At 45.0% G+C, this 25,863-nt stretch overlaps 1 protein-coding gene and 1 long non-coding RNA gene across 3 annotated transcripts in view; both read right to left on the bottom strand.

Moving 5' to 3' along the window:
- Positions 1–400: 400 nt before the first annotated feature.
- Positions 401–2,208, bottom strand: LOC148108163 (uncharacterized). The gene is made up of 3 exons (XR_015721153.1): positions 2,028–2,208; positions 1,451–1,519; positions 401–1,122 (listed from the first exon to the last, which is right to left on the bottom strand). It is a non-coding gene; the product is annotated as an uncharacterized LOC148108163 (long non-coding RNA).
- A 263-nt stretch (positions 2,209–2,471) lies between these two features.
- The window catches only part of LOC148108162 (focal adhesion kinase 1-like), a 79,575-nt gene continuing 56,183 nt past the window's right edge, over positions 2,472–25,863 (bottom strand). Inside the window, exons 5-9 of one of the 2 annotated variants that reach the window (XR_015721159.1) lie at positions 12,503–12,670; positions 11,104–11,241; positions 8,029–8,177; positions 5,925–6,161; positions 2,476–3,515 (exon numbers count right to left, since the gene is read on the bottom strand). The gene's annotated coding sequence lies outside the window, so the exon portion shown is untranslated. Of the gene's footprint in view, positions 3,516–5,924; positions 6,162–8,028; positions 8,178–11,103; positions 12,671–25,863 lie in introns of both variants that reach the window. The other variant, XR_015721158.1, reaches the window with a different exon arrangement.

The raw sequence follows: 25,863 nt of genomic DNA, 5'->3' as shown, positions 1-25,863 counted from the left end.
TGTCCGTCATGACTTGATATTCCTGAGCAGAGAGAGAAGCACAGGATGTATAGGGAGCCTGGGGGGGCAGGGAGCTGCAGGGTCTGGTGAGGGTTGAGCAGCGGGACCGGGGACCCGTCCCCCGTCCTGGCACACATGGCCATCCTCCTCCCTGCAGATTCATCCGGTCTCCACCTGTTCTCAGAGGTGAGTATCAGTAGCCCCTCCTCCGGGAATCCTCCTGGATGCCATGCTCTGTCCCCATCTCCTAACGGGATGGGACTTGCACTGCTTTCTTCTCAAGGGATCCCAGGAAATGTGAGGTGGAGGGCATGGAGCCAAGCAATGTTCTTCCCAGGGACATCTCTGAGGCCCACTCCCTACCCTTCCCTGCGGGAAGCGCCACATATGCTCACCTTATTTCTTTTGTGGTGGTTGATCTCATTCCCCTGGAATGCAGACAAAGTCCATCAGAATGAGGCCCCTGGTTCTTAGGAGCACTTGATTCCCATCCCTTCTCATGCTGCACCATGGCCAGGACCCGTGAGGGGCTGTGCATACACAGATAGCGGGCCTGGGATCTAGGCCAGGCTCTGGGGTCCAGAGAAAGGAGGACATGGGGCAGATGGACTGGCTACAGGTCGGGACCCTGCAGCACCACCCTCTCAGAAGACAGTAGGGGAGGCCGAAGCCTCAGGCAGGAAGGGGCTGCTGCGGCTACGGAGGTGCTTGCTGACGTGGAGGGTCCTGACTTCATTCTCCCCCCACGAGCAAACTCACCGGGGGAGGCTGAGGTCCACTCAGACAGACCTCATGCAGCTTTGCCTTCAGGAAGCTCTGCTGCTTCACCAGTCTTCGGCACCGGGAGCCATGTCCTTACTGCAGTCTCGCCTCACTCATCGCTGAGATGGACAAGAGACCCCGGCCTCACAGACGCAGCTCTGAGGCTGTCATCAGGGTAGGTTTGCCGAGTCCTGAGAGCTCAGGGCTCATTACAGGGGTGCTCTATTCCCAAAGGTCCAGATTCTGGTCCATCCCCCACAATCTTCAGGCTCACCCACCTCCAGATAGACCTCCACTGCGGTATCCAACATCAGCAACTTGGTGAGGAAAGTGCCAAGGAAGGGCACGACACCCTGTGTCCTAAGGGGGAGAGTGGGATGAGTCACTGTTCTCTGTTGCCCACAAGGACCCTCCCCTGAAAAAGCTCCAGCCTCCTGGCCCACCCCAGGTGACCATGTGGAGCAGCTGTCGACACTAAGAGAGACGGTGTCAAGGCTAGGGAGTCTGCTTGGACACCACCTGCTTGCCCCCTCACCGCCAACAGCATCCTCACCTAGGCTGTCACCACATTCATGCCAAAGGCTTCCCCTCCCCAAGGAATGCTTCAGACCATTCCCGACTTCATCCTCGCAGGACCCTGTTCCCTCCCACCCCTCCTCTCTTTCCAGACCTCCACCTTCCAGGCTACCTTGATGAGCAGGTTCCTGCCCTGTGCGGTGTCCTTGCTGCACAGCTTTTGAAAGATCCTCAATGGCTTCTTGAACAGAGGCAAGGGAGGCAGGATCAATGGACGAATAATGTGGCAGGGTTGAGTGAGAGTGCCTTTTCTTTGAGAACCCCAAAGTGTCAACCTGCCTGGTTGAGGGTTTCTTCTGGGATCCTCTGAGCACTAAGGTCTTTGTAGGACATGGGAGGGAGCTCTCATGTGGCTCGTCCTGGGCCTCCCTTCCCATATTCATTGAGAAACACTGTTTGGGTCAATTTGGGGTTCAAATGGGCAGAGAGCTTAGTGGCTGTCAAGGAAACACGTGAAGAGATTTAATGCAGCTCAGCCCCGTGTGGGACATTTGGCAAAACTGATTTCTAAAGCGGGAGGCATGGTGGCCTCTTCACCAGGAAGGCTGAGAGACGCACCCACCAGCCCAGGTCTTGTGGTCGGGGTTTGCCGCCTCCCAGAAGGTCCAAGCTGCCTGAGGGGGAAGAGGACAAGCCTCTGGGAGCTCCCTCATCCATCCTGGTCCCTCCATGGAGAGAGGCCTACTCACCTGGAAACCTTCCCCCACGTGTTCTCGAGGCGGTGAATGGAGACACTCTGCAGAGCCGAGAGGATGGCATGTAAGGACGAGTAGTTCCTCAGGGCTTGACAGGCCTGGGGAGGGAAGAGAATGGGATGTCACTTGGGGAGCCAGCACCTGATTGGCTCTCAAGCTTCAGTCCCCCTCAGGGGAAGGCGCTCCTGCTGGAGGAAGCCGCTGTCCAGGGACCTGCCAAAGGGCACACGTGAGGCCCAGAGGAGGAGGAGGATTTTACCTCACTCCAAGGAAGGAGCCAGGCAGAAACGGAGCATCCCAGCATAGGGCCACGCAAGGAGAGGTCAGCATGCCCCTGGACCAAAGAGCCTAGGGACTGCACAGTCCTAGGGCAAAGACCAGGGCCTTCCACCCTGAGACCTGATCAAGGGAAGAGCAGTGCCCGAGACTCAGGAGAGCACCTCGGCTGGGCTTCCCATTGCATACCTTGGCCACCTTGATCCAGTGCTCCACCACCATGGCCCTATCCCGGGCTGTCATGCTTGGGTTGCCAAGGCAGGTGGTGATGACATACTTGGCCACACCGTTGAACTGGGCGACAGTGGCCCAGACTGTGGGTGCCAGGTGCTCACTGCCAGGCTTGTTGCGCTTGGACCAGATGGAGCCCAGGCACTAATGGGGCAGCAGCTTCTTGAACAGCTCCTAGAGAACAGGCGGACCTTGGTTCACCCAGCCATTTCCCATGCAAGACTTATGTCCTACGTAGGGGTCACAGGTCAGAGCTGGACCTCAGGGAGCTGAGAATCTGGCCTGAGCCTGGGTGGAGACCGTGGATTTCATTCCATTGTTTTTCACTGAGGGAACAGGGTAGAAGGACAACAGCCCCAGGCATGTAAAGCTCCACTTCCCAACAGAAGCAAGGCACTTCAATATCCCCCTCCAGTCCTGCAAACTATGTGCATTATTCTCTTTTTCTGTGTTGGAACAGCGCCACACTAAGATTCACGCTGCTCAACAACATGATGCAGCTGTGCGATTACTGAGAATCTATTTGTTTTAGGCTTCTAACAAAATATCTATTTTCTCTCTTTTGAACATATATCTCACTCAGTAGTGACAGCTCAAGTTCTTTTTCACAATGAATGATTCAGAAATAAGTATCAAAAACAGATTTGAAGAGAACAGAAGAGACAATTAAAAGATACAGAAACATCCTACTTAATAAAAGGCCATGTATTTATGTTCTGAGTCGAATTTTAAAGCTTTTAAAACATTTTATTCCTATAAATCCATCTTAGATAGCAACTGGACCTCACAGAAGCACTTAAATAAACGTTTACCAGTTGTATCCTGGCGAACAATATTTCTTGCTTTCTCAGCTCCCCGTGCCCCAGATGTGGTGGCGCTCCTCGATAGCACTGGCTCGGCCACATCCGGGTGGCTCCGCCAGCTGAGAGAACAGGATCTCCCCACGGTGGCTCCTTTCGGAGAATAGAACACAGCCTGATAAAGGATAAGAAAAGAAAAATAATCTAAAGGCTGACTTCCTTATCATTCATTGCATAGCCTGTGTTACTCAGCAGATTTCATAAATCCAACTGTATATAATCGGCAGCTTCTCTTGTTGCAAAATTAGGTATCACTTCTCTGCTTTCCTCTCCTAGAGCTCTGGTCAAGTATTTCAAATGAGTGGTCAAGGATCCAAGAGAAATACAGGAGATAAGAGACCAAGACAGAGATTTCTGCACAGGTAATGTGCTGGTGGCTGCCACCTATGGGTGGTTTTCACACCCAGGTTCCTGAGAGTATATTTTGTTTCCACAAATCCAGTGCTTAGAAGGCAAGTATTTTTATAATGAACATTTGAATTTATTTTTATTTTTAATTTAAAAAATTTTTTAAAAAAATATATTATGTTAGTCACCATACAGCACATCCCTGGTGTTTGATGCAAAGTTCGATGATTCATTAGTTGCGCATAACACCCAGTGCACCATGCAATACGTGCCCTCCTTACTACCCATCACCAGCCCATCCCATTCCCCCACTCCCCTCCCCTCTGTAGCCCTCAGTTTGTTTCTCAGAGTCCATAGTCTCTCATGCTTCATTCCCCCTTCTGATCACCCCCCTTTCTTTATCCCTTTCTTCCCCTACTGATCATCCTAGTTCTTATGTTCCATAGATGAGAGAAATCATATGATAATTGTCTTTCTCTGCTTGACTTATTTCACTTAGCATTATCTCCTCATAAGCAAGATGATAGATCAATCAGAAATATTTGCCAAAGGCATTAATTACATAATTGAATTCATTCTGTATCATTCCATAAACTGTTTTTCAGATTGTTTACCTTCCTATAAATAAATACAGCCACTCACAGACTGCAGCGAAGATATTATAAGAATCAGTCCCATTAATGACATGTTTATATGGTTAAGTAATCACCATAATTGGTTCACACCTCCCCACATCCACATCCTCTGTGGGCCTCTCCCACAATGACCCTGGGCTTCATCACATGACTTGCTTTGCTAGCAAAATGAGCAAGCAGAGATTTGAAATGCGTTGGAAAATCTGGGCTTGCCCTGTTGCTGCTCCTGGAAACCTAAAACCTCACCAAAAAAGCCTGAGCTGGCCTGCTGGGCAATAAAAGGTATGTGACCAAGTCCCCCCATCACTGCCCCAGCTGACAGCTGGCCAACCCTAGAGCTGCCTGGCTGATTATTTGACAGCCTAGCTGACTACAAACACAGAAGGGAATCCAGCAGAACTCCCAACTGTGTCCAACCCAAACTGCCAACTCATAAAATCATGATTTAAACAACTGGCTGTTCCTTTAAGTCACTATGTTTTGGGGTGATCTGTCACACAGGAAAAGCTGATACAGTCTATAATAAGGCTATTGTTGAGGCTATAGTCTACCCAAAGCAAGCAATGTATACTTTATGCATCTTGGGAGAAGAAACTCCTCCCAAGTTTTAGGACCAAGAAAAGCTATGTATCACCTAAGCTGTCGATGTTCCCCATTTGTAATCTGTGATCCTCTGCTGTAACCCTGTGAAGATCAGAGTCACATCTAAGCTTGCTCCCCTTCTCCCTCCCTAGCAAGAATAGGGGGCTCTCTGGCATGCATTCTGGCATCTTAACCACTCCGGCAACTCCGCTCCCTTTAAATTTGCCCCAGTGTCCTTACCCATTTTATCTATTGTATTATAGGTACTTCTATGAACTGCCTCAAAATCTTTACACAATAAATTGGAGTACAAGGGAATTAATCCCAAGACTGTGTCACAGCCTTAAAACAGTAATGAAGACAAATTGTTGTCCCCAGTAGAAACCACCATGGATGTTTTCCACCTTGATCTGACTCGAGGTCTCAAAACAACTTTTATCTAGAAACAAAAAAAGCCAAAATGACTCCCATCTGAAACACTCAGAATTTTTCTACCTTGCCTAAGCAGGCACTGGAATACGTCTTTCTAGTGTGGTGCCCGGAGCTGGACTTTCCCAGCTTCAATTTCTGGCTTTCCCACTTCTCAGCTAGGTACCTTGAGTGAGCCCATCACCATGGACTCTCTGTACTTCAGTTTCTGTCTGTGATACCTGGATAGTAACTCAGAAGTTACCAAGAGGGCGAAGAGAGAGAATACATACAAGCACGAGCCATTATTATTATTCCTGTTGCTACTACTGCTACTCCCCTTCATCTTCTTTCTTCCTCCACAGCCCCTTCATAAATTCATCATCCTTACTACGAGGACAGAGTGCTATGAAACACCATCCGACACCACCATTAAAAAGACACGGCCTGTATGGTTTATTCCAAAATTCCATGCATTAATTGCCTATATGTATAGACACACTCCGCCTCCATCTCAGACATCTGGTATTTCTCTGTAAGAGTAGAAGTACCTTTGTCTCGCTGCTTCTTTTCCTTTTGTTCACTTAGTTTGTCTAGAGGTAGGTTTGTCATCTCAACTCCGTAACAGTTCTCGCCAGCACTGCTGTCTAGGAGTCCATGACGTTGGCCCACTCGTTTATGAGTTCTTCCCATTCCGTGAGGGAGGACAGCACACCGAGGAAGTCATCCCAGAGCTCTTGAGAAATGTACACACACAGGTTTGCTCGGATCCACGCCACCATGAGTGTCTAAAACCAACAAGCCAACAAGAGAACTGAATCACCCTCATTTGGAAGAAGAATGAGTTTTAACAAAATATTTTAAATTACTAGGAATAAAATGAACTTTAAAATAAAAAGCACTTGATCTTGATTTTCTTTTAGCGTCTCAAAATTTATTTGATCAACTGTAATCAGGATCTGAGCTACGGAGAAATCAGCTATTATCATGAACAAAGCTACTGGTTCAAAATCCCCTGGTGTCTGCAGCTGGTCCCGGCTGTAACTTGGGAGAAGACAAAACTCTCGGTATAACAACTATTCTACTTCTTTTTTTTTTTTTTTTAAAGATTTTATTTATTTATTTGACAGAGAGAGAGACAGCCAGCGAGAGAGGGAACACAAGCAGGGGGAGTGGAAGAGGAAGAAGCAGGCTCCCATCAGAGGAGCCTGATGCGGGGCTTGATCCCTGAACACCGGGATCACGCCCTGAGCCGAAGGCAGATGCCCAACGACTGATCCGCCCAGGCGCCCCTGGAATTTACATCCTAAAATAATCATTTTGATTCCTGTGGTTTCTGTACCAGTGAACTTGCTACCTGATGGGATTCCTTTGGGCCCACCCTCCCTTCATGGGAGAAAGGAAAAGGCTGGACTCCACAGCCCTAGGGGCCCCTGCCAGGTCAGTCCTGCCTCATTTCTATGCTTTCCAGCAGGTGCACACAGAGCTTTCCCTTTAGTGCTGACTCAAGGACATCCAGAAAAAGCATCCAGGGGACACCTGGGTGGCACAGCGGTTAGGCGTCTGCCTTCAGCTCAGGGCGTGATCCCAGCATTATGGGATCGAGCCCCGCATCGGGCTCCTCCATTGTGAGCCTGCTTCTTCCTCTCCCACTCCCCCTGCTTGTGTTCCCTCTCTCGCTGGCTGTCTCTATCTGTGTTAAATAAATATATAAAACTAAAACTAAAAAAAAAAAAAAGAAAAGAAAAAGCATCCAGAACACAGGTGTGGTAACGGGGCCCCACTGAGGACTTCCAGGAGGGAAGTGGCCACCAGAGCTGGTTTGCAGCAGCCCTGAGCACTGAGCACAGAGGCCAAAGCCCACTGACAGCAGGGCTGACCCAGCCAGGCCGCCCCAGGGCAGCGATGGGTGGGAGGAACACGTAAAGGACGGGCTGGAGAGGCATTTTACAACTAGAACTGAGGGGCATGAAGAAAGAGGGTTACAGAGTGGCTCTGAGGTCTCTGTTGCTGACAACGTCTGAAAGCACCTCCTAAGCTGGAGTGATGCGCTCATCATGGGACGGGGGCGTGGGAAAAACCCACAGCACTGTGTACTTTCGGGGTATTATAAATACAGAGACACCAAACAAAAACAAAGGAGAAAAACGAAAACATTTCGCATAAGCACATTTTCATGACGCCACTATATGTTTGACGGTACTATTATTCGGTCATTCTGACAGTCTGTCATTTCAGATAATTGGTTTACCAAAGTGAATTCAAAGCTTCAAATTGGAAGCAATAAAAATCAGTTAACAGCATTTCAGAGCAATTAACAACCGCTCCTGGGCTTATGAAGAAGGATAGAAAACACCAGTTGCATTGCTTTTCCACAAAGCAGTCTGATGACAATTTAAAATGGAAAAATCTACTATTAAGTAATATGACTACTTTTCATTCAGTAACATTTTTAAAGCCAATAATAAAAATAAACTATCAAAGTGCTGGATACTTACCTTCTTCATAATTCACAGAAACTCTTACAGAAGATTGATTATCATCTTACTGTTCACTTTGTAAAGCCATCAGTAAGTGGAGGCTTTGACGTTCTAATTATTATGTTGAAAAACAGAAACATGTTTTACAGAATTAATGAATTTGAAATAAACTTACCATGTCTTTTTATTCATTGTAAGCTCCATTATCATGCGCCTACGAATAATCAAAACAGCTTTACAGGCATCAGCTTGTTCTCTTAAGAGCATGGGAACTTCAGGACATGGTTCCAACAAAAAGACGTTTGCTGCATTGGTCAAAAATACCTTGAAATCAACAAATTTTACAGTAAACATATAAATGTAACTAAACACATAAATCTGAACAAATTTTTCTTAAAGATAATGATATTAATTTCCCTCTACTAAACAATCACCTTGGAGTCATTTCAACTAAGGCAAGTGGTACCAACAGATACTCAAGATTCTTTAAAATGCTTCTCTTAGAATCACCTGACACACTTGAAAGACCTTTCCTAGAAAAAAATTATTAATACAAATTAATAGTGCAACTATAGAAAATTTATGAATCAGAAAACTTTCTGAAGACTTCTTTTTACATTACCTCAAAAGAAAAGGGGAAAACAGTAAGATAGGATCACTGCTTCTGGGTGAGAAATTTTGGGGTCGGGGACGGGGAGAGGAAGAGGAGCAGTGGTCAGACAGTGGCTGGGAAAAACCATCTGATTGCTGTGGAATCTCCCAGCACATGAACTTTGCAGGTAGGAAGCACGGCCAGCACCACCCAACACGGGCGCAGATCTCCAGTAGCTGTAGGGAGGCAGGAAACCGGCACGGCCACATGGTCAACAGTACAGAGCTTCCAGGTGCATATACCTTGACTAGGAGAACGATATTAGGCAGTAGGATATAAAACCTATGTGAATTCTTGAGATAAAAACAGATTTAAAAAAACTTAGATGACCAGCCAACAGCTCTACACTCTACCTCAGACCTTTGGGGTACAAGTTCACTGTCCATTCCTGTCAGGGATGTTTCAGTAGAAAATGGTGAGACGCACAGATGTGGCCTGTTACGTAGTCGTTAGTGACTGCTTAGGGGCACTACAGTAAAGTTACCACTGTGTTACTACTGACACAGACGACACCAGTGACCCTTCAGTTTAGGAGACTGAGTTGTCAGTCTGGTGATGAAGGTGGATGGGTACCATCTACCTAGATCCTATGCCTTCTTAAGTCTCCCTTGTGTTCAGCAGTACAAATTCAAAGGATCTGGGAACAAACAGAATTCTCTGGCTCACCTGGGAATGAAATCTATCAACACAACATCTTAAAATAGATGCACAAATGGACTGAAGAAATTAAAATAAACATGCTCAAAAGTCAAGTGGGTGAATTTAAATATTGACAGCCTCTAAGATTATCTTGTGCAAGATTAAAAAGGTGTCAGGGCCTACTTTTCTAGAAAGAATTACTAAATAAGCACTGTAATAATTGGTAACAGATGATAACAGCAATTGTGAAGACTTTCCTAGCTTTCAAGTGGGAAAAAGGAAAACAAAGAACTTTTTGACTAACCAACTCTAGCAGTGGTAGTATAATTTTAGTGGCCATTTTATTTTTTTACTACCCTGACTGAGATCAAGACCTGAGCTGAGAGATCAAGAGTCGGCGGCTTAACCGACTGAGCCACCCAGCTGCCCCTCGCGGCCATGTGTTTGGAAGACGTAGGGCATAGACGATCTGCTGCAAGACAGATCTTTCCCTCAAGGTATTTGGTTTCTTGATGTGAATTGGAAACTTTGCATACTCCCAAGTAAAAGTGAGGAGTCTTCATATATTATATTCTCCGCTCATTTTCTTTTTTAAAAAAGATCAAAACGCCAACTCCATGAATCTTTCTCACTACCATGTCAGTACTGGTTAAGGTAAAAATTAAAAAGAAATTAATACGTCCAAATTGTACCTCTCAACAGCAACTGGAGAAGAGTACTAGCTTATTCAACCTGTACTTGGCCACTTTTTCCTAATGAACCAAGGAAAGGACCAAAGATACTGGATACAAAGAGAACAAACACAGCTATTAGAATCCAAACTAAACATTTTTGAACACTGTTATGCTACAATCAAGTGGAAAATATTTTTTCTTGGTTTGGCCAAGTTGATGTAACTCATCCTTTCAGAAAACAAATTAACACTCTCCTGAACCTAGGGAGATACTGGCAGTGGGATGGCTGAGGATGGCATATGGCAATCCACTTGGAGGACAAGGAATACCAAGGGACCCAGGCTAGGGACTCCGGCATGCACTTCTCTGGTGAGGGCACAGATTTTCCTAACAACTGGCACCAGAGTTCTCTGAAGCTACTCAAGTAAAATCATCTTCATTTTGTTTCAAGTTGATTTCCAATTATTTGCTGATTTTCACTGAAAAATGAGAAGATTCAATAGTTACAGAGTATTAAACTGCTAATGAACCTGAAAGCAAAAAGGATACCATGACAAGGAATCCTACTGAGAGATGGATGACAAAAGCATGTCATTGAAAATTGGGCAACAGGCAAGCTATGCCTATGCTACCTCAGGTGGATATGGGGTAGAGGGTGGGCGCCAGGGAGCAGGGGAAAAAGAGGCATTCTGTGTTTTCACTTAGAGACCTAACAACCTTCCACGTAGATGGGGGCCAAGAGGTAATCAATCTCCCAATCCCCATTTTTGAGGTAAAATCCTGAGGTCTGGGAAGATTAAGTGATCAGCCAAAGTTGTTCTTTCCAATGTTCCCAAATGGCACTGGTTCTATTTAAATATTCATACAGATAAAGATTTAAAAAGTAGAGCATTTATCATCAAACAGGCAATTTTTAAGAAGAATATTCTTTATGGGATTATAGAATCACCATGCTTATCTTGCAAATTAGAGTCCAGATGACGGACTAACTCCCCATATGTGTTCAGGACATGCTTTTTAAGATTTGGATCTCAGTCATTTCACATTCACTGCGTAATAATCCCTCTCAAAAACCTGCAACCGGCTCATAGGTCTCCTTCGACTAGAAAAGAATCTTTACAAACTGAAGATGAGCGGTCAGGAAGAAAACTCAGAATGAGAACTTAAGGGCTGTTTACTGACAGGTAGATACAAATATCCCCGTACTTTAATGATGCTATCACAATAAACAAAATGTTCAATGGACTCCAAGCGGAGGTCTTTATGTTTCCGGCCAGCCACGTACCTGCAGCATAGCCTGGGCCCCGGCTTTCCCGTTCTTATTTTCTTCTTGCGTCACACATCCTCTGCTCACTGCACTCGTGAAGGAGTATGTTCGTCCCCAACTGGAAGATCGCTTATGACGAGAACCGTCAGATGAGGTCTTTAGAAGATAAAAACCAGTTCACGGAGGGGGAAGAAGTACATGTTCACATATTTAATTCCTTACACTTACTAAAATTCATGAGAATAGAGGTTTTAGAAGGGCGAGTCTTTTTTCCATTTTGTTCACCACCTCCAGCACCTCAAACAGTGCCTAGTGTTTAGTATGTGCTGAAGAAATAAACACAGGTCCAGTGACTGAATGAGTCTCTAAAACAGATCTTTAAAATGTGTGATAAATTCCATTTGCTTATCTATTCGTTTTGACCTCATGACCAGTTATTAAAATGATTTCACCAATATTAAAAAATCAAAAATTATGGAATTAATATAGATATTTAAAAGTGATATGCCTTTGATTACAAATAGTCTTAAATGTTTGTTGTTAATTGCTGCAACACCCACTTTTAGAAATAATTTCTCAGGGGCGCCTGGGTAGCATAGTGCTTAAGTGTCTGCCTTAGGCTCAGGGCGTGATCCCGGTGTTCCGGGATCGAGTCCCACATTGGGCTCCTCCGCTGGGAGCCTGCTTCTTCCTCTCCCACTCCCCTGCTATGTTCCCTCTCTCGCTGGCTGTCTCTCTGTCGCATAAATAAATAAAAATCTTTAAAAAAAATAATTACTCAGACTAGTTTCAAAACAGCATGCCAGAAATAGAAACATGACAGATATTTTGTTTCAGGAAGAGATCCCACTGTGTCGTTTTAGGTTTTTCCAGCCTCTAGCTTTACCTAACCAGGACGAAAAGTTCCATTCCAGCAGCACTCACTCTGAGGACAGCACCCAGCCCTGAAGTGAGGCTTCTTAAGAGAGGAGATAGCACTCATTATTGGGTTAGTCCTTTCGGCTGCTCTGGGCAGGCCACTGCACAAGACAAGACTGCCAAAACATTCTAAATTTAGTTTCTCAAATGCTATTTGTTTAAACATGTCAATACCAATACGGCAGTGACATTTTTAGTCTCATACGCAGACGTGTGAACATACGATGGTTCATAAAACAACTCTGCCGCCACAGTGAATGACGAAGCTGCCATGCACAGCCAGACCTAGCCTGAGGGGAAGGAGTGACCAATGATCCTGAAGACAGCCCAGAAGCAGCCTCACTGAAGCAGGTCCTCACGGAACTCAGCAACTGGAGAGCAGCAACTACGATAAAAGAGCCCCGCTGGCCTGTGCCCCACTGACTGGCACCCTCGCCCGATCGGGTAGACTTTGCTAAAATACGTGTACTCCCAGCTGAAACAAGCGACAACGTATTACCTCTTTGCTGTCAGTCTCTGAAAATCCTAATTTTTCAGCATCTTCTAGGGCAGCTTCTTTTTTATCTGGTTCTTCCATGAACACAGGTTTGTCCTGGAGGATCCACTTTCTGTACACTGGAACTACCTTCCTTGTTACAGCGATGTCACAGGAAGGCAACAAAAACGCCTAAAATAAAAAGAGAAGACTCCCTTTAACTCCACACCTGCTCAGATCACTGTAACAGACGCATAACAGACATTTCTAATCACCACCACCAAGTTCAGACTTTCCTCTGAAACAGACGGAGCCAGATATTTTTGTGCACACCAAACTTGCTGAAGAAAAAAGGCATTTTCAATTGGGCCAGAAAATGTCATGCAATTTACAAATAACTTCTGTATTCTGAATATTTTTTTCACAAAACTAGCCAACACGCACGCCTACACAGATACTTTAAGTGGCTACATAAACCATAACAGTTGTACAGCCCAATGAATTAGAAACTGAGTATAAGACAACAGACAGACTACTGCAGCCAGCTGCAGCCAACTGTCACTCCTCCGCTAACTCCATGTGCAGGGATGTCGTGCTGGTGACGGAAGGATTATTTACACCACAGAAGTTGGCTAATAACTGGAGCCGTTCTTTTTTCTTCCCCTTTGTCTTTCTCTTCCTTCCTTCTTTTTCGCCCCTCCCTTTCACCTTACCATCCCTTTCTGGGAGCCCACATTCACCAGCATACCAATGAGTCAAGACTGTACTCAGGTGTCTGTGCTCACTGGTATGCTAGTGAATGCCGCTCGCAGAAAACACATGAAAGAGAGCCTCTGGCCAGCTGTAGCACTGTGCACATTGATGTGAACTTTCTTTTTTCCGATTTCTCACATTTATTTGAGAGAGAGAGAGAGAGAGCATGTGCCCAGCAGGGGAAGGGCAGAGGATGAGGGAGAGAGCAAGCAGACTCCAGCACTGAGCACAAAGCCTGACACGGGGCTCAATACCATGATGCTGAGATCACTGCCTGAGCCAAAACCAAGAGTCAGACTTTAGCCGACTGAGCCACACAGCACCCCATGAACTTTTGAACATTACAGACTCTCTTTACACATATGCATGTAAGACTTCTGATTTAATGTAAGAGTCCAAACATATAAACAAAACGGTAAAGGAGAAATGTATTTGCCTTTTGAGTATTAGCTCTAAGGAATATTTCTGACTGAGGGGTAAACACAAAGGAGAGGAACTCAATACTACAGAAGTGTTTTCATTCCATAGATGAAAAATTAAGCTGAGGCTCAGAACACATGAGATATTTTCCCAAGGTTACAAAGTAAGTTAGCGATGATTCTAGGTCTTGAAATCTCAAGATTCAGAGATTTCATACTGTCCTTAATGTTTATGCTACAGGATCCAATGACAGGCAGACTTTAGTGTAACAAGGATTCATGCAATATATACATTTCCATCGATGTCACATCAAATTGCAGAATAGAGGAGTCTGTGTTATAACAAGAAGGTAACATATCAATGTAACAAATATTCTGACATGTATCTCAAGAAAGATCAATAAAGACAAAGAAGAGTATGACAAACTACAATGGTGTCCCACTCTAATGTTGTTCCAAATTGTATTACAAATATTTTCACACATATAATAAAGTAGAAATACTTTAAAGTGAATACCATGTACTGCCGCCTAGATTCTACCATTAGCATTTGCTAGATTTGCTTACCACATACCTATCAACCCACCCCTATTTATCCTTCTTTCAACCCATTTTATTTTTGATGCATTGCAAAGAAATCTGCAAACATCAGTACATTTCACCCCTAAACATTTCAACATGCATATCACTTCCTTAGAGTTCAAAATTTCTTTATGGTACTTTACATAAAATTTATAAATCAGGAAATGCACAAATGTTAAGTGGACCATGTGATGAGTTTGGACAAATGTAGACAATGAGGTAATCCAAATCCAAAATCAAAGGTATATCATGTTATCCTCCTCCTAAGAAGCAAAGAGAAATGTTCTCTGTAGGAAAATAAGGTCACAGTAAAACCCAAATGATTTGTACAAACTGTCTGGTTAATATGATATGTAGCATATTCATTAAAAATCAGAAATATGAGAAAAGAAGTCAACATTAACAACACCACAATAAAAACCAGACAATACTTTAAAGACATAGGAGATCAGGATAAAGAAAGTTTCAAAAAGAAATGGAAATGGAATTGAAAAATAAAATAACCAAAATGAAAAACTCAGTGGGTATGGATTGACAACAGAATGGACATGGCTGAAAACAGGATGAAAAAACCAAAGGAAACACCCAGAGTGAAGCACGGTGAGACGAAAGGACGGCCTACTCAGAAAGGAAGGCAAGAGAGAGAACACAATGAAGAGCTGCTCCTATACTTGGCTGCAGAGGCACAAGGAAAGAAGATTAGCAAAAGAGGGCAGAAATGATATTTGAGGAGAGAATGCCCGAGAATTTTGCCAAAATTGGTAAAAGATGTCAATCCACACACTCAAGAATCACAAACAAGCAGGGTAAATACAGAGTACCTTACAGTAAAAGTGCTGAAAACCAAGAACAATCAGAAAATCTTACAAGCTTCCAGAGGAAAAAAGAGACATTTCCTCCAAAGGAGCAACCACGTGACCTCACATGACTTCTCAAAGACAATGCAACAAATATTCAATGCGCAAAGAGAGAACAGATGCCTGGGTAGAATTCAATATCCAGAAAAACTGCACTTCCAAACCAAAAGCAAAATAGAGAAATTTTCAGATACAGAAATGAGAAAAACTTTTACCAGGAGATCTGACCTAAGGGAAATACTAAAAGTTATTCTTTAGGCAGAAGGAAAATAATTCTGGATCAGAGATTTAGGAAGAGATAAAAGTGCAATAAACAGGTAATTATTTGGATAACTCTAATTGGATAAAATATATATATGAATATATATATATAAGAATAAAACTGGGTAAAATAATAAATATGAAAGAGATAATATATGTGTACACATATAAATAATATATTCATAATATGGAATTCAAATACAGATGGTCCTCAACTTAGGACAGTTCAACTCAGAAGTTTTCAACGTTATGACAGTGCGAAAGTCACGCATAGTCAGTAGAAACTGTACTTTGAATTTTGATCTTTTCCTGGGCTAGGGATATGTAGTATGACACTCTCTTGTGGCGCTTGGCGGTGGTAGTGGTACAGCTCTCAGTCAGCCCTGGGATCGCAAGGATAAACACCTGATACACTTACTACCGTTTTGTACCCATATAACCATTCTCTTTTTCACTTCTAGTATGGTATCCAATAAATTACATGAGATATTTAACACTTTATTATAAGTAAGGCTTTGTGTTAGATGAGTTAGTTTACGTCCATCAGCTCCTCTGTAAGCCTTCCTGTCTGTCTGCCAGGCTGCTCTCTGTTTATATCCTGCCTTACCCATCTCCTCTCTGCCAGGCTCTTATTTGCTTCTCTAGCTAGCCAGGCCAGCAGTCAAATAGACACACGTAGGAATACCTGGAATGATACTCTACAAACATCAACAGTGGTTGCTTAATGGCAGTATTTTGAGTGATTGGCTTGGGACTCTATTTGTCTAATGAACATTCACTTTTTAAAACATAAAGTTATTTTTTAAAACAAAACCAACACCAACAAAACAACACAATCGACAAATAACCTTTAGAGCAGTGCTTTGAACTTTTCAGACCCGTAACCTAAGTAAGACATTTTACGGAAACATATATGCATTTGGATAATAAATGTTGTTTTAGAAGGTTTACAAAGAAATACTAATCCTTAGAATATGCAGTGTACTCTGAAATGTTTCAGTCCATCCTATTCTATTCTATTCCATTATTTTAAAACAATACTGGCCTTTTTTTTAAAGATTGTATTTATTCATCTGGGAGAGAGAGACAGAGCACAAGCAGGGGGAGAGAGAGAGGGAGAAGCAGACTCCTCGCTGAGCTGGGAGCCCAGTGTGGGGCTTGATCCCAGGACCTGGAGATCATGACCTGAGCCGAAGGCAGACGCTTAACCATCTGAGCCACCCAAGCGCCCCAAAAGACTGGCTTTTGATACGTTGACTTCATGACCTACAAATGGTCACAACAGGTAAGAAAAACACTGGTAAGAAGACAAGTTTCCAGCGGAGTGACCCCGAGACCAGAACTGCCCCACCTGAAGCTTCTACCACTCACTGCTAGCCTGCCTGCTGGGGGCAGCAGTAAACTGAGGCTGCCCTGAGCACCACTGAACCTCGTCTCCCCTCACTTACCATCTGTTTCCACTGTCTGCAACCTACCGAACCATCCAGGCCAAGGACACTTGCACAGTTAGCCCCTGCCACGAGCCTCTCTGCGCTCGGGGCCCCTTGTCAGCATTTATTTCGACACCACACCCATGGACATCTGACCTTCTTCCATCATGCACTGTTCTCTGGTGCATACACACACATCTTACCTCCCTCACTGAGAACATGAGCTTGCTGAATGCACATTTTAAACCTTAATGGCCTTTAGGCCTAAATATTAAATAGTCTCTGAACACTTTAAAATTGAAAACGAAATCACTAGGAAACAAGTCACATTTTGCCATCCTGAAAAGAACAATAAAGAGAAAGACAATTATCATATGGTTTCACTCATTTATGGAACATAAGAAGCAGGAAGATCGGTAGGAGAAGAAAGGGAAGAAGAAAGGGGGGGTAAACAGAAGGCGATATGAACCACAAGAGACTATGGACTCTGGGAAACAAACGGAGGGCTTCAGAGGGGAGGGGGGTGGGGGAATGGGATAGACTGGTGATGGGTATTAAGGAGGGCACGTATTGCATGGTGCACTGGGTGTTATACGCAAGTAATGAGTCATGGAACTTTACATCAAAAACTAGGGATGTACTGTATGGTGACTAACATAATAGAATAAAAAAATATTATTAATTTAAAAAAAAAGAACAGACAAAAAAATCCCGCCCCCCCCCAAAAAAGAACAATACATCATTGACCACAAGAGGGCAATAGAATGCAAATGTTAAAACCCATGCCCCTTCAAGAATCTCTACTTCGTATTTTCACATGCACAACCCTTACAGTTTAAATTTCACATATATGCTTTCAAATTAGATTTGATGAAGAATAATGAGAAGGTGTAAATAAAATGTTTTTTGCCTTCACGGCACAAAGATGTCTCAGAAGTTCGGTCATGAATACAAATGGCTAACAGACACATGAAAAAATGTTCAAAATCATTAGCCATCAGGGAAATTCAAATCAAAACCACACTGAGATACCACCTTACGCCAGTTGGAATGGCAAAAATAGACAAGGCAAGAAACAACAATTGTTGGAGAGGATGTGGAGAAAGGGGATCCCTCCTACATTGTTGGTGGGAATGCAAGTTGGTACAGCCACTCTGGAAAACAGTGTGGAGGTCCCTTAAAAAGTTAAAAATTGAGCTACCCTATAATCCAGCCATTGCACTACTGGGTATTTACCCCAAAGATACAGACGTAGTGAAGAGAAGGGCCATATGCACCCCAATGTTCATAGCAGCAATGTCCACAATAGCTAAATCGTGGAAGGAGCCGAGATGCCCTTCAACAGATGACTGGATTAAGAAGTTGTGGTCCATATATACAATGGAATATTACTCAGCTATCAGAAAGAACGAGTTCTCAACATTTGCTACAACATGGACAGCACTGGAGGAGATAATGCTAAGTGAAATAAGTCCAGCAGAGAAAGACAACTATCATATGATTTCTCTCATCTATGGAACATAAGAACTAGGATGATCGGTAGGGGAAGAAAGGGATAAAGAAAGGGGGGGTAATCAGAAGGGGGAATGAAACATGAGAGACTATGGACTATGAGAAACAAACTGAGGACTTCAGAGGGGAGGGGGGTGGGGGAATGGGATAGACCGGTGATGGGTAGTAAGGAGGGCACGTATTGCATGGTGCACTGGGTGTTATACACAACTAATGAATCATCGAGCCTTACATCGGAAACCGGGGATGTACTGTATGGTGACTAACATAATATAATAAAAAATCATTAAAAAAAAAAAAAAAAAAAAAAAGAAGTTCGGTCATGAGAAGTCTGCAGTTACCTACTTGGCCCAAGCTACTTCAGAACTGAATTTAGATTGGAGTGAGGACTAAATGGAATGCAGAATTTAGAGCACCCTCTTGCCAGCGGTGCAATGTCAATAATGGATGCAGACAAAACTTTCCATATAATAAATTAACAGTTTACCCAATAAAGGTAAAACCACATCAGTTTAGCATTATCTCACGTGCAAAATTTACAAGCTTTGTCAATCATATCTAGTCTTACAGTAAGCACTGGCGTCCAAGAGCTTAAAACATTGCTACAGATCAGGGCCTGCAAAGTATGGCCTGTCATCCAAATCCAGCCTGCCAAGTGACTTTCCTAAATAAAGTTCCCCGGGAACGCAGCCACGCTTCTTCGTTATGTGCTGTCCATGTCTCCTTTCTCACTACAAAGACAGAGCTAAATAGCTGTAACAGAGTCCGTGTGATCAACAAAGCCTGAAATACTATGATCTAGTCCTTTACTCTATAAAGAATATGACCTCTATCTTCAATTATATGACCGTAATCACTTGAACTCAAATTAAATGGTTAGAAGTACCTTCCGTGGGTACAACAGGAACGCAACAGGGCAACGTTAACGGACAGACTCGGGTAGATTTTTAAGTCCTGGACTATTATGATAAAACAATGTTTTGTCAGCATGACATATACAGTATAGGCTAGAAAGGGATGACACAGCAGGTGCGGGGCTCCAGGGAGCATGCTGCTAACCACGGCCAAAGGAAAAGGAGGGAGCAGGAGTGCGAAAGCCCCCTGCATGGCTTGTCCAGGGATGGCTCACTGGAGGAGCTGGAGACAAGAAGCACGGGAGGGCTGAAATTAATACGCACACAAGGACACGAGCCCCGTTAAACAAGTGGTCAAGTCATGAGGAGAAGCTGATGTTAGGGAAGAAAATAAGCTCAGCTCTGGCCTCGTCATCATCAAGACACCACTAGAAAGTCAGACAAGGTCACCAGGGGGCATTTTAAAAGGCAAGTGTGCAAACAAGAAGCAAGGTCCAGACAAAAAGCTTGAGTGAGAGTCTCACGCCACATGGCTGCTGGCTCCGAGCCCGAAGGAAGCAAGTGTGGACTTACAACGAAGAGGCTCAAGCCCAGAACTTGGTCAATTCTTGGAATCTGGGGTCAAAGAAAACAGAGGCCAGGAAATGAGACAGAGAAGACACAGTCAGGGAGTGAGAATATTACACTAATATTTTCTTAAGTTCAACCTTTTTATTCACTAAAATACAAAATACGTGAACACCTCCAGATTGCTGTGGATTACACTGGGACTTTCATTGTTGGTTGATTTTTCCTTAATGACAGTCTCAGAAGTGAAAGGGTTCATCGCTATCTAGAAGTCTTGCCCCTCCTCGGAAAGCTCTTCATACTGCGCATGCACCGGTCACGTGTGTGCACAGGGCTCCTCCCCTTCTCCCCACGGATCACAGGTCTCTGCCATTCAGGGGCCTCACCTTCTGTGCGTGTGCCCAGACTCAACAGCTAGTCCCCATCACATGCACACACCCACAAAAGAGCCAGGCTCTGTCTCCCAGGGCACCGGTACCAAGATGCAGGTGGCCAGTGGCTCCAGCCCACACCACAGGTCTGCTGTCTTCTCCGCTGCACCGCGGGTTCTGTTTCCTCTGTCAGAGCTTCTCCACAGCAGCACGACTAACATTTGAGGCCTGATGTTCCCTGTCGTGGGCGAGTGCAGGCCCTGTCCTATGCCTGTAGGATAATCACTGGCTACTACCCACTAGAGGCCAGCAGCATTGCCCTCTCTCCAGTTGTGACGACCAAAAATGTCTCCGGACAATGCCCCTGGGGGGGCAGAGCCAGCCCCGGTTGTAGCTCAGGGCTGCTAATCGTTGCCCGGCCTCTGGTCTCTCTCTGCCGTCTTCTTCCGCACTTGCACCTGCTTTCTTGTTTGTACTTCCCCTCCCTTCTCACTCACCACAGTGGCCACCACCAGGGTGCTGTACCAGCGTCATCCCTTGCTTTCCCCTTATTCCCCTCCCCAGCCAACTTTTTCCTCTTACGTCATAAAAACCTCAATCACACGTTCATGCCATGCGTGTTTGCAGGGAAAGTACAACCATCTGCAGAGCCTCCACAGAGCTCCCTCTGGCCCTTGGGACAACACCGGCCTGGGGCTCCTCTTTGCCATGTTCATTGGTTGATGAGTATTCAGCAAGAGCTTTCTTCCCACCTACCTCTGGGTTTCAAGTTTCTTACCGACACGTGAGGATATTTTTGGAATGATTTGCTCAGATATAGAATTTCCCCTCCACATGTAGGAATTTTACAAAAACAAAATCTTAAAGAATCATACACAAAATCACAACACTCCGCATGAGAAATTAAAAGCAGGATTAGAGGGATCATTATTCAGTCCAGTAATGTAGCCCAACTCATCAGTAGTATTTCTTGCAGGACTATGCGCAAAAGAACAAGAACAAGTCTCTTCAATTTCATGAACTTATCACACACACACACACACACACACACACACACACACACACACACACACACCTGCGTTAGCAGACGTCAACTATCCGGGAGCTGAAGAAGCCACACCAATTCAAAGTCCCATCAGCCTGGGGTGTTCTGGATCCTCTCCACCCCCACCTCCACCCGGCATTTCTCTTTCACCGTGGTCACTGATATTTACGGCAGTAAGTGTAGAGAGGACTGGGAACACCCTCATTTGATGACTGGCCATTTTGGAAATCTCCTTTTGTGAAACACCTGTTTTTTCTAAAGAGTTGTCATTCCCCCTCCCCAACCCCCATCTGACCTGTAGGCATGCCTTACATATTCAGGGCACGAGGCCATTGTTAGACTCCTATCTTCTGCCACTCCAAGACCTGTCTTTCACTCTCTTGGTGGTATCTTGCAAAACTTATTTTAAAAATCTTTTTATTTTAATGTTATCTTTTGAGGAAGAAAGTTCATAATTTTTATGCAGCCCTATTTATTCGTTTCCTTTTTAGGAAATTCTTTTAATGTTTTGTTTATAAAATATCTGCCTACCCAAACGTTATAAGAAGATCTATTTTTTCTAAAGTTTTATTACTGACGTTTAAAAAAATGTAATAGGGGCGCCTGGGTGGCACAGCGGTTAAGCGTCTGCCTTCGGCTCAGGGCGTGATCCCAGTGTTATGGGATCGAGCCCCACATCAGGCTCCTCCACTATGAGCCTGCTTCTTCCTCTCCCACTCCCCCTGCTTGTGTTCCCTCTCTCGCTGGCTGTCTCTATCTCTGTTGAATAAATAAATAAAAAAATCTTAAAAAAAAAAATGTAATAGTCTCACAAGGAAAACATGCAAACAAAGTAGTAAATACAATTCTTTTGGTTCAGTTAAGGGTGGAAAAAATGCAAGGTACACACAAGTTCTGCTAAGAGTCTTAAGTGTCCATCTTCATTAAAATACACAACTGCCGAACAATGAGTTTCCCTTCTACATCTACTCAGAGCGAGGTCAACAATTTACTGCAGATATTCTGCATGGGGCGGTCATTTGTGGAAGCACACCAGAGTTCATTTTGAACCGAGGACTTACCAGGCACTTCACATGCACTCTCTCCTAAGCCACGCAGCTGTCAGAGAACAGAGTGCAGTGAGCCACGCTTGGCAGGCCAGGAATCGGTGCTCTGCAAGCAGCAGCGGTCGGTCCCGAGCCACGCCTGGCAGGCCAGGAGACGGTGCTCTGCAAGCAGCAGCGGTTGGTCCCGAGCTACGCCTGGCAGGCCAGGAGACGGTGCTCTGCAAGCAGCAGCGGTCGGTCCCGAGCCACGCTTGGCAGGCCAGGAGACGGTGCTCTGCAAGCAGTAGCGGTCGGTCCTGAGGCTGCACGCTCAGGGTCAGACAGGACACAGGAAGCTTTCACTAGGAATGTCATCTCATTTAATGATAAGGAAACAGACTCTGGATCAAACACTGGGCAGCCTGGCTGCACATCCCTGCTGTGACCAGCCAGCACCCTGATGATGCTGACGATGGCCTCAACGGACACATCATGACTACTCAGGGCCTGACAGTGATGGTTATGAGGACGTGACCCACAGCCTCCTTGTAGTCAGCCATGGCCCTGACAGAAGCAGGAAGGACGTGGGCTCTGCACCGGGACCGCCTGGGCTGGGACTCTGGCTCCGTGGCCCATCCACGGTCTGCCATCGCCTCTCTGCACCTTGGTGTCTTCACAAGGTTGTCGGGAGCGCAGAACACCGAGCACACGCACCGGCACACAATAATCGCGGGCTCCACGGATTACTTATCACCCTAGTAGTCACTCCACAAATACTGACTCCAGCACCAACCCCATCCTAGGTACAGCTCCCGGGGTTGGGAAGACCCAGTGAACAGAACAGGCAAAGTGCCGGCTCTCTAAAAGTTTATAAACAATTTGTGGTGAAAGTCAGACAGCAGATACACAAACATCCGTGGGGTGGCAGGAAGCGTGACAAAGACAAATAAGCGAGTTAAGGGTGAACAACAAGTGAGGAAGCATTATTCCACACAGGGCAGCTGGCAGAGGACACTCTGATTCAGTGACATCTGAATGAAGATCTGAGGGGAGGAAAGGAGTCGTTCAGTCATGTGCAGGGACAAGAGTTCTGACCTGTTGGAAGAGAATGGGTGACAGCCCTGAGGCTAGAGGATGAGTGGGAAGGCAAAGGCAGCTCGAGCCCAGAGCGCAAGCACTGAGTAGGAGGGCTGCAGGGAGAGGTAGGATCGGGAAGTGGCAGATCACAGAGGGCCCTGCACGTCCTGACTACGGAGCTCGGAGCACTGGGAGCACAGCAGGGTCGTCACAGGATGTACGTTTCTCAGACCAGGCAGGTGACAGTGTGTAGGACAGACAACAGGGCCCAGAGGAAGAAGCAGGAGGCCCGGAGGCGAGCACAGTACCCTGGCTGAGAAGTAATGAACCAGGTTAGTATCTCACCCTGTTTTCACTGATGGGAAAGACGCTTCAGGGCTTTAGGTAAGTGGCCCAAGGTCCCACAGGTAGGAAGAGGCAGACAGGGATTCCTCTGCAGCAAGTACATGCACAAATGCCGCGGAGCAGAATGAAACTAAGAGAAGGCCCCTGTGGCTCAAAAACAGAGGAAGAGAACTGACCTTACGCTTGTGCCGGCAGGCCAGCTCTTCAGATCGTGGGAAGGATTCTGGTCCCTGCTTCAATCGGTACAGTCTGGCTTGTCTGTCCCCCCACAGCCCTGCTGAACTGCCCAAGGTTGCCTGATCTAATCGCATTCCATCACCCTGGTTCAGTCCTTAAACCACAGCACCCAACCCCCACAGCCTATTCGTCCACGAGTGCTGACATCCCCACTCCCCTCTCGTCCATGAAACTTACCATTCTCCTTACCCTTCCGTTACTATTCTAAGAGCCTGGCTGCATCCTGAGACACATTTCCACTATTCTGCTGTCTGCCATTCCATGGATTTCTGCATAGCAGCTAAATATAACAAGCCCCAAATACATCGTCCTTTTGCTTCTTCTAAGAAATAACTTCCTATTAAGGCCACTGACACTAACCTCCTCAATCTTACCACCAACAATGAGCATCAAGATATCCATAAGCTAATCAACTAATGGCGAGGTGGAGTAGGAAGTGTTTGGACAAAGAATCTGTTAACCTTGATACTGAGAAGGGTCAGCTAGCCAGTCTGTGTGTAGTGAAATAAACAAACCACCATTTCCAGAAACAACACAGATATTGTTGTTTCTTGATGGGTCCTGCAAATAATGTGGTATTGGACAACTCTTTCTTACAACAGACTTCCATTTAAAAATCCTCAAAGAAGGATAGAGATAGAAATTCATCATTAGGCAAAAATTACAGCAGTAATAGCTGTAAGAATCATCAATAGTACTGAGATTAATGGGTGAAAATCAATGAGAAACAGAATACCTGCATAGTCTCAATATATCCCCCAGCACGTACTTCTAATTACAAAAGAGAAAACAGTAACTTCACGGTGGAGAAACCTGGCCAGCACCTTAAACCAAGTGATCCAAGTGCAAATCACCTGTAAAAAGGAGTCGCCTCATCATCACAGACTTCCCGATAAGCTGTGCTGTGACGGCTTCAACAGCCTGGCTGTCGTACTCTTGCCAACAACACGCAACGTCAATATAACCATGAAAAAAACCCCAGACCAACCCCAATTGGCAGACACGGTACAAATAACCAGTCACGATTCTTCAGAAGTGTCAAGTTCATGAAGGACATAGACAGACTGAGAAACTGTCCCAGATTAGAGAAGACTTAAGGAGACCGTGAACAGCCACACGGTATCCTAGACCAGGAAAGGGATGGTAAGTGGGACACCTGTGGAAATCTGAGTAACATCTGTAGATCAGTTAATAGCACTGTATCCATGTTAAGTTCCTGGTTTCAATTACGTACTATGTTTATGAAAGTTTCAACATTTTAGGGGAGCGAGGTGAAGAGTATGCAAGGCTTCTGTCAACTATTCTTCCAACTTTTGATACATATTGAGAATCAAAAGAAATTCGCAGACTGATTGTTCCATAACCGTGGTAACAACACCCATAACACCCACCAGAACCGCTCTCCAACCAGCCTCTCTGGAGCCAATCTGTGGCCGCAGACCCACCGGACACGGACGGACACTGACCTATCTCCCTGCTGCTCGTATCTGGTGCAGAAGCATCCAGTACATGTTTAACACCAGCAAACTGAAAGTCCATCCTCGTTTTAAAGGTATCACTTCCAAACCTGTCAGAGCGCTCCTCTCTTTGTTGTCTTTCTGCTTTAAATCTCAGCAATGCAGGATTACAATGAAAGACTTACTTTTAAATGAAGGCATGAGCAGAGGCAGTGTCATTTCAAGGTAACACAGGAAACCATGAAGCATAAATGAAAGCTTCCTAAACTATCATTATTCATTTTCACTTGTCATCTTTGAAAAATGGCACCTTTCCTCTATAAAAGACTTTTTCTCCTGCCGAGGTCTGAAACCAGTGGTGTCCTTGCAGAGCGAGGGGCTGCTACACGGCAGGGACAGAGCAGCGCTAAGCAGGACCGTGTCTTGGTAACAATGAGGAGGGTACTCTGCACTTGCTCGGCAAAGCCCCACAACACTTCCTCAAAGGCCACACGAGCCATGTCTCAGACCTGGCCCTCGAAGCCCTGGATTCGACATCAAAAGGACTGGACCATTTCCCCCAAAGCTCAGACAGTCTATTTATACCTGACTAA

Source organism: Ursus americanus, chromosome 22 (genome assembly GCF_024610735.1).
Source record: "Ursus americanus isolate L20-20 chromosome 22, mUrsAme1.1.p, whole genome shotgun sequence".
In the NCBI taxonomy this organism is placed as follows: Eukaryota; Metazoa; Chordata; class Mammalia; order Carnivora; family Ursidae; genus Ursus; species Ursus americanus.
This window is presented reverse-complemented; position numbering and strand designations above follow the sequence as displayed.